Genomic DNA, 15,273 nt, shown 5'->3' with positions numbered 1-15,273 from the left:
TTTGATCAATTTAAAGCATCCTTGCTAAATAAAAGTATTAATTTCTGTAATTTCTTTTCCAAAGAAGTGTATAATGTGTATAATGTTACAAAAGCTTTTTATTTCAGATAAATGCTGATCTTTGGATCTTTATATTTATCAAAGAATCCTGAAAATATTTACTCAACAGTTTTAAATGTTGATAATAATAATAATAATAATAAATGTTTCTTGAACAGCAAATCAGAATGATTTCTGAAGGATCATGTGACACTGAGATTGGAGTAATGATCTTGAAAATTTAGCTTTGATCACAGGAATAAATGACATTTTAAAATATATTAACATAGAAAGCAGTTATTTTGAATAGTAAAAATATTTCACAATATTACTGCTTTTGCTGTACTTTGGATCAAATAAAAGCAAAAATAAAAATCTACTGTTCTAAAACTATGGACTGATAGTGTATATTTCATTTACTGGGGTACCAACCAACCCCAGTTTTCCCTTACCCATAATACATTTTCCACTATTTTAGATTACTAATATTTTCTACTCAGGTTTTTAATTTAACTCCAGAAACCAGAAGAGGTCATAGGGGTCATTGCTTTCATGCTTCCTCTTTTTTTGCAATTAGAGTAATTAATATCATGAAATGTGATCAGTTTATGAGTCTTCTTCATCAGTTGCGTGGAAATATTAGTCTGCGCTTCAGTTTCCTGTTTAGCACAGATTTTATAGCTCTATTGTGGGCCTTTGGTGTGGTATATTTAGAGACACTGGTGAATCTTGCAAGAATCTCTCAACCAAATATCAGCCTACGTCTGATGGCGCTGGAATTTCACAGTTCAACCTTTAAAGTGATGACTCACCAACAGAAGCTGCTTTTCCGCACGTTTTGAAGTGTGAGATACACCTTTTAAGGGAACCCTGGGTATTAGAAGTTGTATGGCGTCATATAAATCTATCACTAAATTATGTAGTAGAAAACCCAGGAATGATTTACATTACTTAAAAAATTCACATTGTTTTATACATATTTTGGATTATTGACTTCGATTACTGACGCTACCTGTTGCTATTTTCACCACAGCACAACTCGGAAAATAAAATACTGATACGATGCCATGTTGTGCAGCTTTTGGTTGTAATTTTCAGTCAGAGGGCAACAAGAGAAGCAATGTCATCTTCACTGCTTTACTAGCGAAAATAAGAGGAGAAAAGAGTGGGAAGATGCCTGTGGATGAATGAAACTTCCTAAAGACCAGCGTCTTTGTTCTCTCCACTTCAGCCCTGATGCCATTAAGGCTTTAAGTAGACCACAGCTACTAAAAGAGCTTACAAATGGCAGAGACAAGAAATGCTAGATGCCATCCTGACAGGATGTAAACATGCCGACGCTTGTCATGACACCACAGCCACTGTAGGAGTTTCTCATCGTGGATTTGACTCGATATTTGCGGGCGTTTAGACTCCTTGTGGGGAAAAATCGATGGCATTTGGTTTAAGCCTATGCTTAGATCCATCACCACCTGTAAGCTCTTTCAGTAGCTGTGCTCATCGTATCTGTATTTTATTTTCCGAGGTAAAAATAGCAACAGGCAGCGCCAGTAGCTCACCGAGTGCAACCATTTGACTTAATCGAAATAATGGCATCCCCATAGTCCAAAATATGTATAAAACAACATCTTTCATGGGTTTTCTACTGCATATTTCAGTAAGAGACATAATTTATGTTATATTAAGGCATACAAGTCTTAATACCCGAGGTTCCCTTTAAGACTCTTCTATCCTTACACAGAATGTGAAGAAACTTGCTTTGCAGTTTATATCCTTTACCCAAAAAAGTTGATTATCTTGGCTACGCAACTGAACTTGCTTGCTACGGAGCATAAATTCAGTAAAACAATGTGATGGAATCCATCACCCATACTTAGGTTATATATGGTCAGGAAATGTGAAATTATATTGTTTTAAACCTGCAAGCCCAGCCACTTCTGTGCAAGGAATGTGTCACTGGAAGTGTGATAAGACTCTGCAACGGCCAACATTTCAGACATTTAACAGAGCAGGGATTCAGTAGAGGTTACATAAAAATTGTTTGGTTACACACTGAATGTTTTTTCGCGTCCTTTTCTCCAGACATAACCATTTGTCTTTCTCAGATTGTTCTAGTAAATGTTTCTCTCAGGTACTTTCTACAATATCTCGAGCGGTTACACCTCATTACACATGCAACATAAACGAAACCTGCAATATATTCACATGTGTGAACTATAAACTATGTGTGTAAAGCAGAAATTTAATTACCAGGAAAACCATGGACGGCTCAAATGAAAACATATTGTGTCTGGTCACACAAGCTGTGCTTGTTAATTCTCATACTAGTACGTTGTTGCTCTGTGTACATTATGAATCAAACTAACAACCGTTGAGGTCTCACGAGTGACCATTCAGGTTTATTTTTAAAGTATACTGGGAAGTCAGTGAATTGCAGGTATTGTCTGCACTTATACGGTGAAAAGCTGACCCTTATAACATGCTTGGTTTATAACAGTTGTTGTTCAGTGAGGAGTTTGAATGAGGTGGAGGATGGGGTGAGTTCATTAGGGCCAGGATTTTACATGTCCCTGGATACTAGTTAAAACAGTCATGAACTGGTAAAGTGATGACATCATCTAAATGGCAATATCAATAGTATATGTGTTGTACTACAGGCTTAAATGCTCTTAAATGTAATTATTCTTTAGTAATTCTATGTGAAAGCAAAATTTCTTGTGTACACTAAATGTATGGGAAGATTTAATGTGGTACAAAGAAATCTTTTATACTTAACATTATGGAAGCCCTTTTCCACTACTAAATAAAAAAAAGGTTATTCCGACTTTTTATCTCACAATTCTGAGAATTGTGTGAAATAAACTTGCAATTGTGTTGTGCAGTCCAGTTTTGAGGGAGAAAAAGACTCCCAGAATTGCGAGTTTATTTCTCAGAATTGTGAGTTTATGTCTTACAATTCTGACTTCATAACTTGCAGTTGCGAGTTTATATCCCACAATTCTGACAAAAAAGTCAGATCTGCGAGTTTATATCTCACAACTCAGACTTTATAACTCACAATTCTGACTTAACTTGCAATTGCTTATAAAGATTTTATACTGACTTTATTTCTCATAATTGCAACTTTATTTCTCAGAATTGCGAGTATCATTCAATAGCGAGTTTGTATCACGCAATTCTGAGAAAAAAAGTCAGATTTGCGATTTTATATCTCACAATTCTGAGAAAAAAGTCAAAATTGCGAGTTTGTATCATGCAATTCTGAGAAAAAAAGTCAGAATTGTGAGACAAAAGTCGAAATTGCAAGTTTATATCTTGCAATTCTGACTTTTTTCTCAGAATTGTGAGATTAACCAATAAAGTCCGATTTTGAGGGGGAAAAGACTGATGTTCTCAGAATTGTGAGTTAGGTAACACTTTATTTCGATGGTCCATCTGTTGACACTCTACTAGTTATCAGTATTCATTTAGTAGCATGTCAACAGTGCATCAGTTGACATTCAACAACATTGTTTCAACAGACAAGCAACATACATTCAACTAACTGCCTGTAGACTATAAAGTGCATGTTAGTTTCTAATCTATAGAGTTTACAAAAAGTGCATGTTGTCTGTCAGTATGTCTTTTGCAACATGTTATTAACTAATAGTCAGCTAACTTTTTGTAGATTGTGTTACCATCCTCTAAATTGTTTATCAATTTATTAAAATTAATCTGTCAGTTGATAGTCTACAGTCATGTCAACATATGATCAACAGCATATTATATCATCCTTACTTAAGAGCCTCAAATGAATAATTACTTAACCATCTCATTTTTATCAAAATCACTAGTTTGTTATCTGTTGATAGTTAACTAAACATTAGTTGTGCATCTGTTGTGTGTCAACTGTAGAGGTTTAAGTCAAGAGCCTGATTCCTTACAGTGGCTTACTCTGCAGTCTATAGCTAGCGAAAGTTGCTTTTCCACCGGTAGTGTCTGTAGCTTGCCTCACTGTGCAGGTAAACAAATCCACTCTGGACACGATCTTTTGTTGTAAAGAAAAAATATAAAAATTCTTCAGCTTTATTCCACAGGGTTACAAAACAAAAGAAGTGGCTGGCTAACACACTTGTAGCAACTAAACACTAAAGAGCAGGTAAGAAAACCGTTTGCTTCTCCAGTATCAGGCTCTGACTGCCTGCCCTAAGCCGGAAATCCCCCACACCCAAGTGTTCTTAAAGGGGAAGTATACCTTTTTGCAACATATACTGAATCACATAAAAAACATGAATAACAGTAAGCTTTTAACATTTTAACCACTAATTAAACTCAGAAATGATATTATTAATCATGAAATACTGTTGACTTACATATTATTGAATTATGCATATTCCCAACACATTTTTATCATATTAACTGTAAAAAAAGTACTTCTGCCTCTACATACCCGGCCCCTAATTGCTTTCTAGGGCAGAAACAATTACAACCTATATGAAGAAAGTCTTTCTTCTCAATAACACAAAGCAAACAACACTTTCAATAAGGTATGTAACAGTCCTTCTCATGCTGCTTCTTGAAGTAAGCAGAGCTTTGTTATTGGCCTCTCAAGCTCATTAGTCTTTGTCTTGACTCGAACTTTACGAACCATTCCATGCTCATCCTCCATAGTCTTGACGATCTTTCCCATCAGCCAGGATCCCCTAGGCGCTGACTCGTCGACGACCAAGACTACATCTCCTGGGATGAAGTTCCGTGATGGGTGGTTCCATTTCTGTCTTTTCTGGAGTAGAGGAAGGTACTCTCTGGTCCAGCGCTTCCAGAAGAGATCGCTCATATACTGAACTTGCCTCCATCTTCTGCGCGCGTAATTGTCATCTGTCTGGAATAGTCCCGGTGGTAAGTTTGGCTGAGTCTTGAGCAGCGTCAAGTGCTGTGGGGTGAGAGCTTCCAAATCGTTCATATCATTTGAAGGCGTGGTAATAGGTCTACTGTTCAAAATAGCCTCGCATTCACAGAAGAACGTTTGAAGACCTTCTTCATCCAAGCATTGTTCCCTCAGCGTAGCAACCATGATCTTTCTTATGGAGCGGATGATTCTCTCCCACACCCCTCCGTGGTGTGATCCAGATGGAGGATTGAATATCCATTTGATATCACGCTGGAGCAAGCTGTTCTCAATTTGTGAAGTATTCCACTCCTTTATAGCCTTTCTCAGCTCGCGGTCAGCTCCGACGAAGTTAGTCCCATTATCGGATCTCATTTCCTTCACTTGACCCCTCCTTGCGATGAAGCGACGCAGAGCATGAATAAAGGAGTCTGTATCCAGTGATGTCGCCATTTCAATGTGGACTGCACGACTTGCGAGACAGGTAAATATTACCCCGTATCTTTTTACATATGATCTTCCTCGTTTCACATTGAATGGTCCAAACAGATCAACTCCACTTCTGGTAAAAGGTGGGTCGTCCGGTACAACTCTGTTTCTTGGTAAGTCCGCCATCATTTGTGTGCCTGATGCACCATGTTGCCTTCGACAGGTAGTACAGCGAGACAGCATTTTCCTGATCGTCGAGGGGGCGTCGATAATCCAGTATCGTTGACGTACATGAGACAAGATGTGATTGCGTCCGCTGTGTCCCAGTCGCTCATGTGCTTCATGGAGAATCAGATCAGTCACATGATGGTCTTTAGGCAGGAGCATCGGATGCTTGGCTTCGGTCGGCATGGATGCTCGACTGAGTCTACCTCCAACACGAAGGATTCCCTCCTGAAGTTGCGGATTCAGTCTGCAGATTCGACTACTTTTCTTGACGGGCTCTTTTCTCTGAAGAGCAGATATTTCCTCTTGGAACTTCTGTTGCTGACAATGGCGGACAATATCCAGCTCAGCTTGTCGCAGATCATCCAGAGTCAGGTAAGTCTGTTTGAGACTCCTTTTGTATCTTGTCAGTTCTTTGCTCACTCGTTCTTGGTCCTTGTATTGTTCATTAATTTCTTTTCTCTTCTTTGACAGGTTTACCAGGGTTACTTTGACTCGAATGAGCCACGCCACTGCCTTCTTTAGTCGTATCCAGGAAGAAAAGTATTCTGTTAGCTGTTGCATTACATCAGTGCTTTCTTCTACTGTTGTTGCATTAACGAGTATGCCTTTCTTGACCTCAGGATCAGCGACTGTAAGCTCCTCTAACTGAACAGGCTTGTCTGGCCATTCTCTTTCTGGCTTGCTGAGGAAGCTTGGCCCTGAGATCCATACCTCGTTCTGCACGAAGACGCTCACTCTTTGTCCCCTGGAAGCGTAATCGGCTGGATTCAACTGTGAGCTGATGTGGCTCCATTGCTCCACTCTTGATGCTTGTAAGATTGCAGCGACCCTGTTTGCCACAAATGTCTTAAATCTGATGTTCTCGTTTGCTATGTACTTAAGTACAGCGGTGCTGTCTGTCCAGAACTTGGAATCTGACAACGGAAGCTGCAGTTCCTTCTTCAACGTAATGTCCACCTTCACAGCTAAGGTAGCCGCCGTCAGCTCCAGCCGTGGAACAGTCGTGGGTTTAAGAGGGGCAACCCTTGCTTTTCCCAAGACAAACGAGCAGTGTATTTGATTGTTGTTGTTCTTCTGAACCAGATAAGTCACAGTACCGTAGCCTGTTTCGCTCGCGTCACTAAAGTGATGTAGTCGAGCCTCCACTGTGTCTCCAAACTCTGGTGGCTTAAAGCACCGGTCCACTCCAACGTTGGTGAGTTGCTGAAGCTCTTCCATCCACCTTGACCATTGTTGTGCGAGATGGTCTGGCACTGCGTCATCCCATCCTGTTCGCAGTCTGCACAATTCCTGCAGGATGTTTTTGGCGGGCAGAATGACGGGAGACAACATCCCCAGTGGGTCGTAGACTGAACTCATCATTGACAAAATTCCCCTTCGGGTGAGAGGCCTCTGCTGAATGTTCACGTGGAACTTAAACTGATCCGACCGGATACACCACTGGACCCCTAAAGCTCTCTCGATGGCGAGTGATTCTTGGTCAAAGTCGAGATTTTTGACTTCTGTAGCCCGGTCCTCTTGTGGAATGCTTGTCAACACATCCCGGTTGTTAGTCATCCATTTTGTTAGTCTAAATCCTCCTTTTAGACAGATGGCCTTCAGGTCTTGGTATAGCTTGACTGCTTCTTGTTTGGATGCAACTGATCTCAAACAGTCGTCGACATAGAAGTTACATAAAACTGTATCCACTACTGCTGCATCAAAACTGCTCTTGTTATCTTCAGCACATCTTCTCAAAGCATAACTCGCGCAGCTTGGCGAGGAAGTGGCGCCGAACAAGTGGACTTCCATCCTGTATTCTTGCAGCCCTTGTGAGACGTCGCCGTCCGACCACCACAGGAACCTGAGAAGGTCGGCATCTTCAGGTGGTACCTTCACTTGGTGGAACATTGATTCCACATCCGCCATTATTGCGACTGGCTCTTGACGGAACCTTGTTAAGACGCCGATGAGACTGCTTGTCATGTCAGGCCCTTGCAGTAGTTGTTCGTTGAGTGTGGTTCCTTGGTAAGAAGCCCCGCAATCGAATACCACTCGTATTTTCCGCTTTTTAGGGTGGTAGACACCGTGATGCGGTATAAACCACACCTTTCCATCGCTCCGGTTTAGATCTTCGTTTGGTACCTTTACCGCATAGCCCTTGCTGATCACGTCGTTCATGAAGCTGACGTAGTCCTCCTTGAACGTCTGGTTTCTCTGAAGCTTCTTCTTCATGTTGAGCGCTCGTTGCTCTGCCACTGCTCTATTATTGGGCATCTTCACATCTTTGTTCTTCAACGGCAAACCGATTGAGTAGTGGCCGTTAACCAGCTTGGTTGATTCCGAAACTCGATCCATGAAAAGCTGGTCTTCCTTGGACATTTCCAATTGCTCTGACTGAGCGTTTTCCGGAAAATCACACTTGAATTGCTGAGCCCATAATTCTTCCAGTCGAGCCACTGAGATGCGATTTATCTTAATCTGTGGGCATCCATGTTTTGTCCGACTTCTAGTGTTTTCACGCAGCGGTCCATTTACGGTCCATCCCAGGGCTGTACGTACTGCATACGGTCCATCTTTAATGCTGCGGATTACTTCCTCTGGTTCAAGAGCTTTCGCCACATCAGTTCCAATCAGAAGACCGACGTCTGCATTGATGGAAGGGATTCGTACATCTTGCAGATGTGGCCACTTATCCACGTCTTCTTGAGTAGGAATATTCTCTTTACTCACGGGGATAACCTTTTGTGCAAAAACCTCTGTGAGCTCGATGAAGTCATCACCTTCTAGGCTGCTTACTTCCAAGTCAGGTACAGCTTTACAGGAGACTGCCTTTTGTTCTCCCATCGTGGTGAGTAGGATATTCACATTTTTTCCTTGCAGGTGAAGGTCATTTGCCAGCTTGTTAGTGCAGAAGGAAGCATTACTTCCTGGATCCAGGAACGCGTAACAAGTCAGCACCTTGTTTCCTTTCTTTGCCTTTACTCTCACAGGAACGATGGCGAGGATGCTATCAGTACCCCCGGCCCCAGTCTGAGAGCTTGTGTCCCCTGCATCCACAAATCCACTGACCACCTTCGGAGACTCGTCCTTAGGCTCCTCCTTCGAAACCTCTTCTTTTGGTGAGACTTTGGGTTTTTGTTTTATGTGTAAGAGTGTAGGGTCACTGTGCAGGTAAACAAATCCACTCTGGACACGATCTTTTGTTGTAAAGAAAAAATATAAAAATTCTTCAGCTTTATTCCACAGGGTTACAAAACAAAAGAAGTGGCTGGCTAACACACTTGTAGCAACTAAACACTAAAGAGCAGGTAAGAAAACCGTTTGCTTCTCCAGTATCAGGCTCTGACTGCCTGCCCTAAGCCGGAAATCCCCCACACCCAAGTGTTCTTAAAGGGGAAGTATACCTTTTTGCAACATATACTGAATCACATAAAAAACATGAATAACAGTAAGCTTTTAACATTTTAACCACTAATTAAACTCAGAAATGATATTATTAATCATGAAATACTGTTGACTTACATATTATTGAATTATGCATATTCCCAACACATTTTTATCATATTAACTGTAAAAAAAGTACTTCTGCCTCTACATAAACTAATATAAAGTTTACATTCAGCAGACTATTAGTAGGCATTCTCAACTAAGCATTTGTAGATATATTTTAGGACTATCCAATTAAAGTGAAAAACAGTTGATAGCAGTAGAAAGTCTATAAGCTATCAACAGAACACATACAAGCATGCATTAATTGTATGCAATATATTTGCAGTTTAAAATGAAAGTTAATACCAGACAATGAAAATACAATAGAACAAACACTACAGGCAGGATATTGGAGAAAGTTGTTTTATTAACAATATATTTACACAAACCCACTGTTTGCTAGTGTATCAGATCTGAACAGTCTGATTATGTGTGGCAAGTTTGACATCAATTAACAAATATTTATATATAAAACCAACGTGATCTCATGAAAATTCGTATTTATTTTACTTAAAATGTGGTTCTACAAAATGTACATTTACTTACATTTTTCCAGACACTAAAACGTACAATACTGACGTATTTACAGCATCTAAACGTACAAATAACCTAACCATAAAATACACCGAACATGCATCTTAATTACAAAATTAAACGATTTGATATGGGCGCTGTAATCCAGATTTTCAGAATTCATGCGATTGCGAGGACAAGACCCAAATTCAAGCCTTTTATCTGACGATCTTGGTCTTCATTTCCATCCAAAGCAGCGAGTCCAGCAGCAACAGCCATAAAACCGCGCTCAAACGCATTTTTACAATTTCAAATACAGACGCACTAGGAAACTACAGGTTTTACGGCAGGAAAACCGAACGCTCATTGGCTGTATCCGAAATCACCGGCTGTATCCGAAATCGCCCCCTATACCCTCAAATAGGGCACTATTTGAGGGGACAGCTATTTTAAGTGGTGTTCGAAACCATAGTGGACGTACCCGAGTGCACTCATTCAATCCCACAATGCACCGCAAAAACGAGTGTACAACCGATGTACGCTCAAATGCGCTCAACAGCTAGAGATAACCCATAATGCACTGTGAGAGTCGCGCGCCGACTGAATTCCTGCGTCTCGCCAGACGATGGCGCCCGCAGCTGAATCATTACAATGTGCTCGTCCACTGCGTAATACAGCGTACAACACAGGTACAAATTCGTTGGAAATTGATTATTAAATTGTTTACCAGGGTTTATACGTAAACTCCTTGACATAGTTCAAGATAAATCCTTTAATCTTACTACTCGAACTGTCTGTTTAAATGATTGTTAAACAGTAAGCAATACTATGCAAAAGCGGCAGTCCTTCCGGAGCACTTAGCGTCCGAATTCACTCACTCGTTTTCATTCACTCCTTCAAGTGAACTGTATGAGTGGACTAATGTAGGGAATAGTGAATAGGGTATAGGGGGCGATTTCGGATACAGCCACCCCCTATACCCTCATTCACTATTCCCTACATTAGTCCACTCATACAGTTCACTTGAAGGAGTGAGTGAAAACGAGTGAGTGAATTCGGACACTGAGTGCACCGGAAGGACTGCCGCTTTTGCATAGTATTGCTTACTGTTTAACAATCATTTAAAACGGACAGTTCGAGTAGTTAGATTAAAGGATTTATCTTGAACTATGTCAAGGAGTTTACATATAAACCCTGGTTAAACAATTTAATAATCAATTTACAACGAATTTGTACCCGTGTTGTATGCTGTATTATGCAGTGGACAAGCGAATGGATGGATGATTCAGCTGCGGGCGCCATCGTCTGGCGAGACGCGGGAATTCAGTCGGCGCGCGACTCTCACAGTGCATTATGGGTTATCTCTAGCTGTTGAGCGTACATCGGTTGTACACTCGTTTTTGCGGTGCATTGTGGGATTGAATGAGTGCACTCGGGAACGTTCACTATGGTTTCGAACACCACTTAAAATGGCTGTCCCCTCAAATAGTGCACTATTTGAGGGTATAGGGGGGCGATTTCGGATACAGCCATTGGCTCTTGCCAGCATTCGCCACAGATTACGACATGCCGTGTTTCTGGTGAGATATGTTTGAACGATGCGCGGGCGCCTAGACGGAGAGGATCAGGATAATAATCTGGATAATATTTTCAGCCATCAACAACTTAAATCCTGCTCTGCACCTAAAAAGAAACCTACTGTATTCCGTCAGAGACGACTGCGGCTGCAAACGCATAGTCATTTGGATTACTTTTTGGTACAGCTGTTGACATTTTTGTTTATGAATAAATTATTGCGATTGCACTTTTCCGTCTTTCATGTTTTTTTTTTATTACTGTACAGAGAGATATGGTTAACGTTAGGTTTCGAGGTAGGAGTGTGACTAGCGACTATAAAAATATTTTTATGTTTTATTATCAAAATGAGAACTTTCCTGCATATTTTGGTCAGTTACGTTTTAGATCCTTTTATATTCGCTATTAAATGGGTAAGTTATATAAAACAAACAAACAAACAGCACCATGTCACCTCAGGAGTAAAGTGACTTCTGATTGTTTGTTTTATATATGTTTTATATATAAATATTTGTTAATTGATGTCAAACTTGCCACACATAATCATACTGTTCAGATCTGATACACTAGCAAACAGTGGGTTTGTGTAAATATATTGTTAATAAAACAACTTTCTCCAATATCCTGCCTGTAGTGTTTGTTCTATTGTATTTTCATTGTCTGGTATTAACTTTCATTTTAAACTGCAAATATATTGCATACAATTAATGCATGCTTGTATGTGTTCTGTTGATAGCTTATAGACTTTCTACTGCTATCAACTGTTTTTCACTTTAATTGGATAGTCCTAAAATATATCTACAAATGCTTAGTTGAGAATGCCTACTAATAGTCTGCTGAATGTAAACTTTATATTAGTTGACACACAACAGATGCACAACTAATGTTTAGTTAACTATCAACAGATAACAAACTAGTGATTTTGATAAAAATGAGATGGTTAAGTAATTATTCATTTGAGGCTCTTAAGTAAGGATGATATAATATGCTGTTGATCATATGTTGACATGACTGTAGACTATCAACTGACAGATTAATTTTAATAAATTGATAAACAATTTAGAGGATGGTAACACAATCTACAGAAAGTTAGCTGACTATTAGTTAATAACATGTTGCAAAAGACATACTGACAGTCAACATGCACTTTTTGTAAAATCTATAGATTAACATGCACTTTATAGTCTACAGGCAGTTAGTTGAATGTATGTTGCTTGTCTGTTGAAACAATGTTGTTGAATGTCAACTGATGCACTGTTGACATGCTACTAAATGAATACTGATAACTAGTAGAGTGTCAACAGATGGACCATCGAAATAAAGTGTTACCGTTTATATCACACAATTAAAAAAAGTTCATATCTCACAATTCTGACTTTATAACTCACAATTGTGAGTTTATATCATGCAATTCTGACTTGACTTGCAATTGTTTGTTATAAAGAGTTTAAATCTCGCAACTGAGAAAAAAAGTCAGAATTGTGAACAGAATTGTTTATATTAAAAGTCAGATTTGCGAGTTTATAATTCACAATTCTGACTTTATAACTCACAATGAGTTATATCTCACAATTCTGACTTTATTTCTCAGAATTGCAAGTATTATGCAATTGCATATATCTCCAATTCTGAGAGAATAGTCACAATTGATGAGATATAGACTTGCAACTGAGAAAAAAAGTCACAATTCCGAGTTTATATCATGCAATTCTGAGAAAAAAGTCAGATTTGCGAGTTTATATCTCAATTCTGACTTTATAACTCACAATTGTGGGTTTATATTATGCAATTCTGAGAAAAAAAGTCAGATTTGCGAGTTTATATCTCTCAATTCTGACTTTTATAACTTGCAGTTGCGAGTTTATATCTCGCAATTCTGACTTTTTTTCTCAGAATTGAGATAAACTCACAATTGCATATTATAAAGTCCAAGTTTGAGGGGGAAAAGACTGATGTTCTCAGAATTGTGAGATAAACTCACAATTGCGAGTTATAAAGTCCAATTTTGAGGGGGAAAAGATTGATGTTCTCAGAATTGTGAGTTTATATCTCGATATTTTGAAAACTCACAATTGCAAGTTTATATCACACAATTAAAAAAGTTCATATCTCACAATTCTGACTTTATAACTCACAATTGCGAGTTTATATCATGCAATTCTGACTTAACTTGCAATTGCTTGTTATAAAGAGTTTAAATCTCGCAACTGAGAAAAAAAGTCAGAATTGTGAACAGAATTGTTTATATTAAAAGTCAGATTTGCGAGTTTATAATTCACAATTCTGACTTTATAACTCACAATGAGTTATATCTCACAATTCTGACTTTATTTCTCAGAATTACAACTTTATTTCTCAGAATTGCAAGTATTATGCAATTGCATATATCTCCAATTCTGAGAGAATAGTCACAATTGATGAGATATAGACTTGCAACTGAGAAAAAAAGTCACAATTGCGAGTTTATATCTTGCAATTCTGAGAAAAAAGTCAGATTTGTGAGTTTATATCTCAATTCTGACTTTATAACTCACAATTGTGAGTTTATATTATGCAATTCTGAGAAAAAAGTCAGATTTGCGAGTTTATATCTCTCAATTCTGACTTTTATAACTTGCAGTTGCGAGTTTATATCTCGCAATTCTGACTTTTTTTCTCAGAATTGTGAGATAAACTCACAATTGCATATTATAAAGTCCAAGTTTGAGGGGGAAAAGACTGATGTTCTCAGAATTGTAAGTTTGTATCTCACAATTCTGAGAAAAAAGTCAGAACTGCGAGTTTATATCTCGAAATTCTTAGGAAAAAGTTAAAATTGCGAGTTTGTATCATGCAATTCTGAGGAAAAAAGTCAGAATTGTGAGACAAAAAGTCGCAATTGCAGGTTTATAGCTTGCAATTCTGACTTTTTTCTCAGAATTGTGAGATAAACTCACAATTGCGAGTTATAAAGTCCAATTTTGAGGGGGAAAAGATTGATGTTCTCAGAATTGTGAGTTTATATCTCGATATTTTGAAAACTCACAATTGCAAGTTTATATCACACAATTAAAAAAGTTCATATCTCACAATTCTGACTTTATAACTCACAATTGCGAGTTTATATCATGCAATTCTGACTTAACTTGCAATTGCTTGTTATAAAGAGTTTAAATCTCGCAACTGAGAAAAAAAGTCAGAATTGTGAACAGAATTGTTTATATTAAAAGTCAGATTTGCGAGTTTATAATTCACAATTGTGACTTTATAACTCACGATGAGTTATACCTCACAATTCTGACTTTATTTCTCAGAATTGCAAGTATTATGCAATTGCATATATCTCCAATTCTAAGAGAAAAGTCACAATTGTGAGATATAAACTTGCAACTGAGAAAAAAAGTCAGAATTGTGAGTTTATATCTCACAATTCTGACTTTATAGGTCACAATTGCGAGTTTATATCATGCAATTCTGAGAAAAAAGTCAGATTTTTATAACTCACAGTTGCGAGTTTATATCTCGCAATTCTGACTTTTTTTCTTAGAATTGTGAGATAAACTCACAATTGCAAGTTATAAATTATAAATTTTGAGGGGGAAAAAGACTGATGTTCTCAGAATTGTGAGTTTATATCTCACAATTCTGAGAAAAATGTCAGAACTGCGAGTTTATATCTCGAAATTCTAAGAAAAAAGTCAGAATTATGAGTTTATATCTTAGTTTCAAACTTTATTTCTCAGAATTGCGATATAAACTAATAATTCTGACTTTTTTGAGTTTATATCACGCAATTCTGAAAAAAAGAGTCAGATTTGCGAGATTATATCACAATTCTCACAATTTATAACTCACACTTCTAAAGGAAGAAAGTCAGAATTGAGGGTTGTAAACTCGGAATTATGGAAAAAGTTTATCTCAGTGAGATAAAATGTCGCAATTACCTTTTTTTATTTAGGGGCGGAAACAGGCTTCCATACTTAACTGAGGCTTATGTGATTAAAAAAAAAAAACTGTAATATTGTGAAATATTAGTATTTTTGTTGAAATTGTGATTATTCAAAAATATGGAAAATTATTAATTTTATTCAGCAAGGACACATTACATTGATTAAAAGTGACAGTAATTAAAGGCATTAATAAAGATTAAAGAATTCCTCAAGATTCTGATT

The 15,273-nt window shown here is 38.1% G+C and overlaps 1 protein-coding gene across 1 annotated transcript in view; it reads right to left on the bottom strand.

The window, feature by feature from the left end:
• The window catches only part of isg20 (interferon stimulated exonuclease gene), a 45,981-nt gene that overhangs the window by 27,682 nt on the left and 3,026 nt on the right, over positions 1-15,273 (bottom strand). The gene's annotated exons all lie outside the window — the stretch shown is intronic.

Source organism: Garra rufa, chromosome 25 (genome assembly GCF_049309525.1).
Source record: "Garra rufa chromosome 25, GarRuf1.0, whole genome shotgun sequence".
NCBI classification, from domain to species: domain Eukaryota; kingdom Metazoa; phylum Chordata; class Actinopteri; order Cypriniformes; family Cyprinidae; genus Garra; species Garra rufa.
This window is presented reverse-complemented; position numbering and strand designations above follow the sequence as displayed.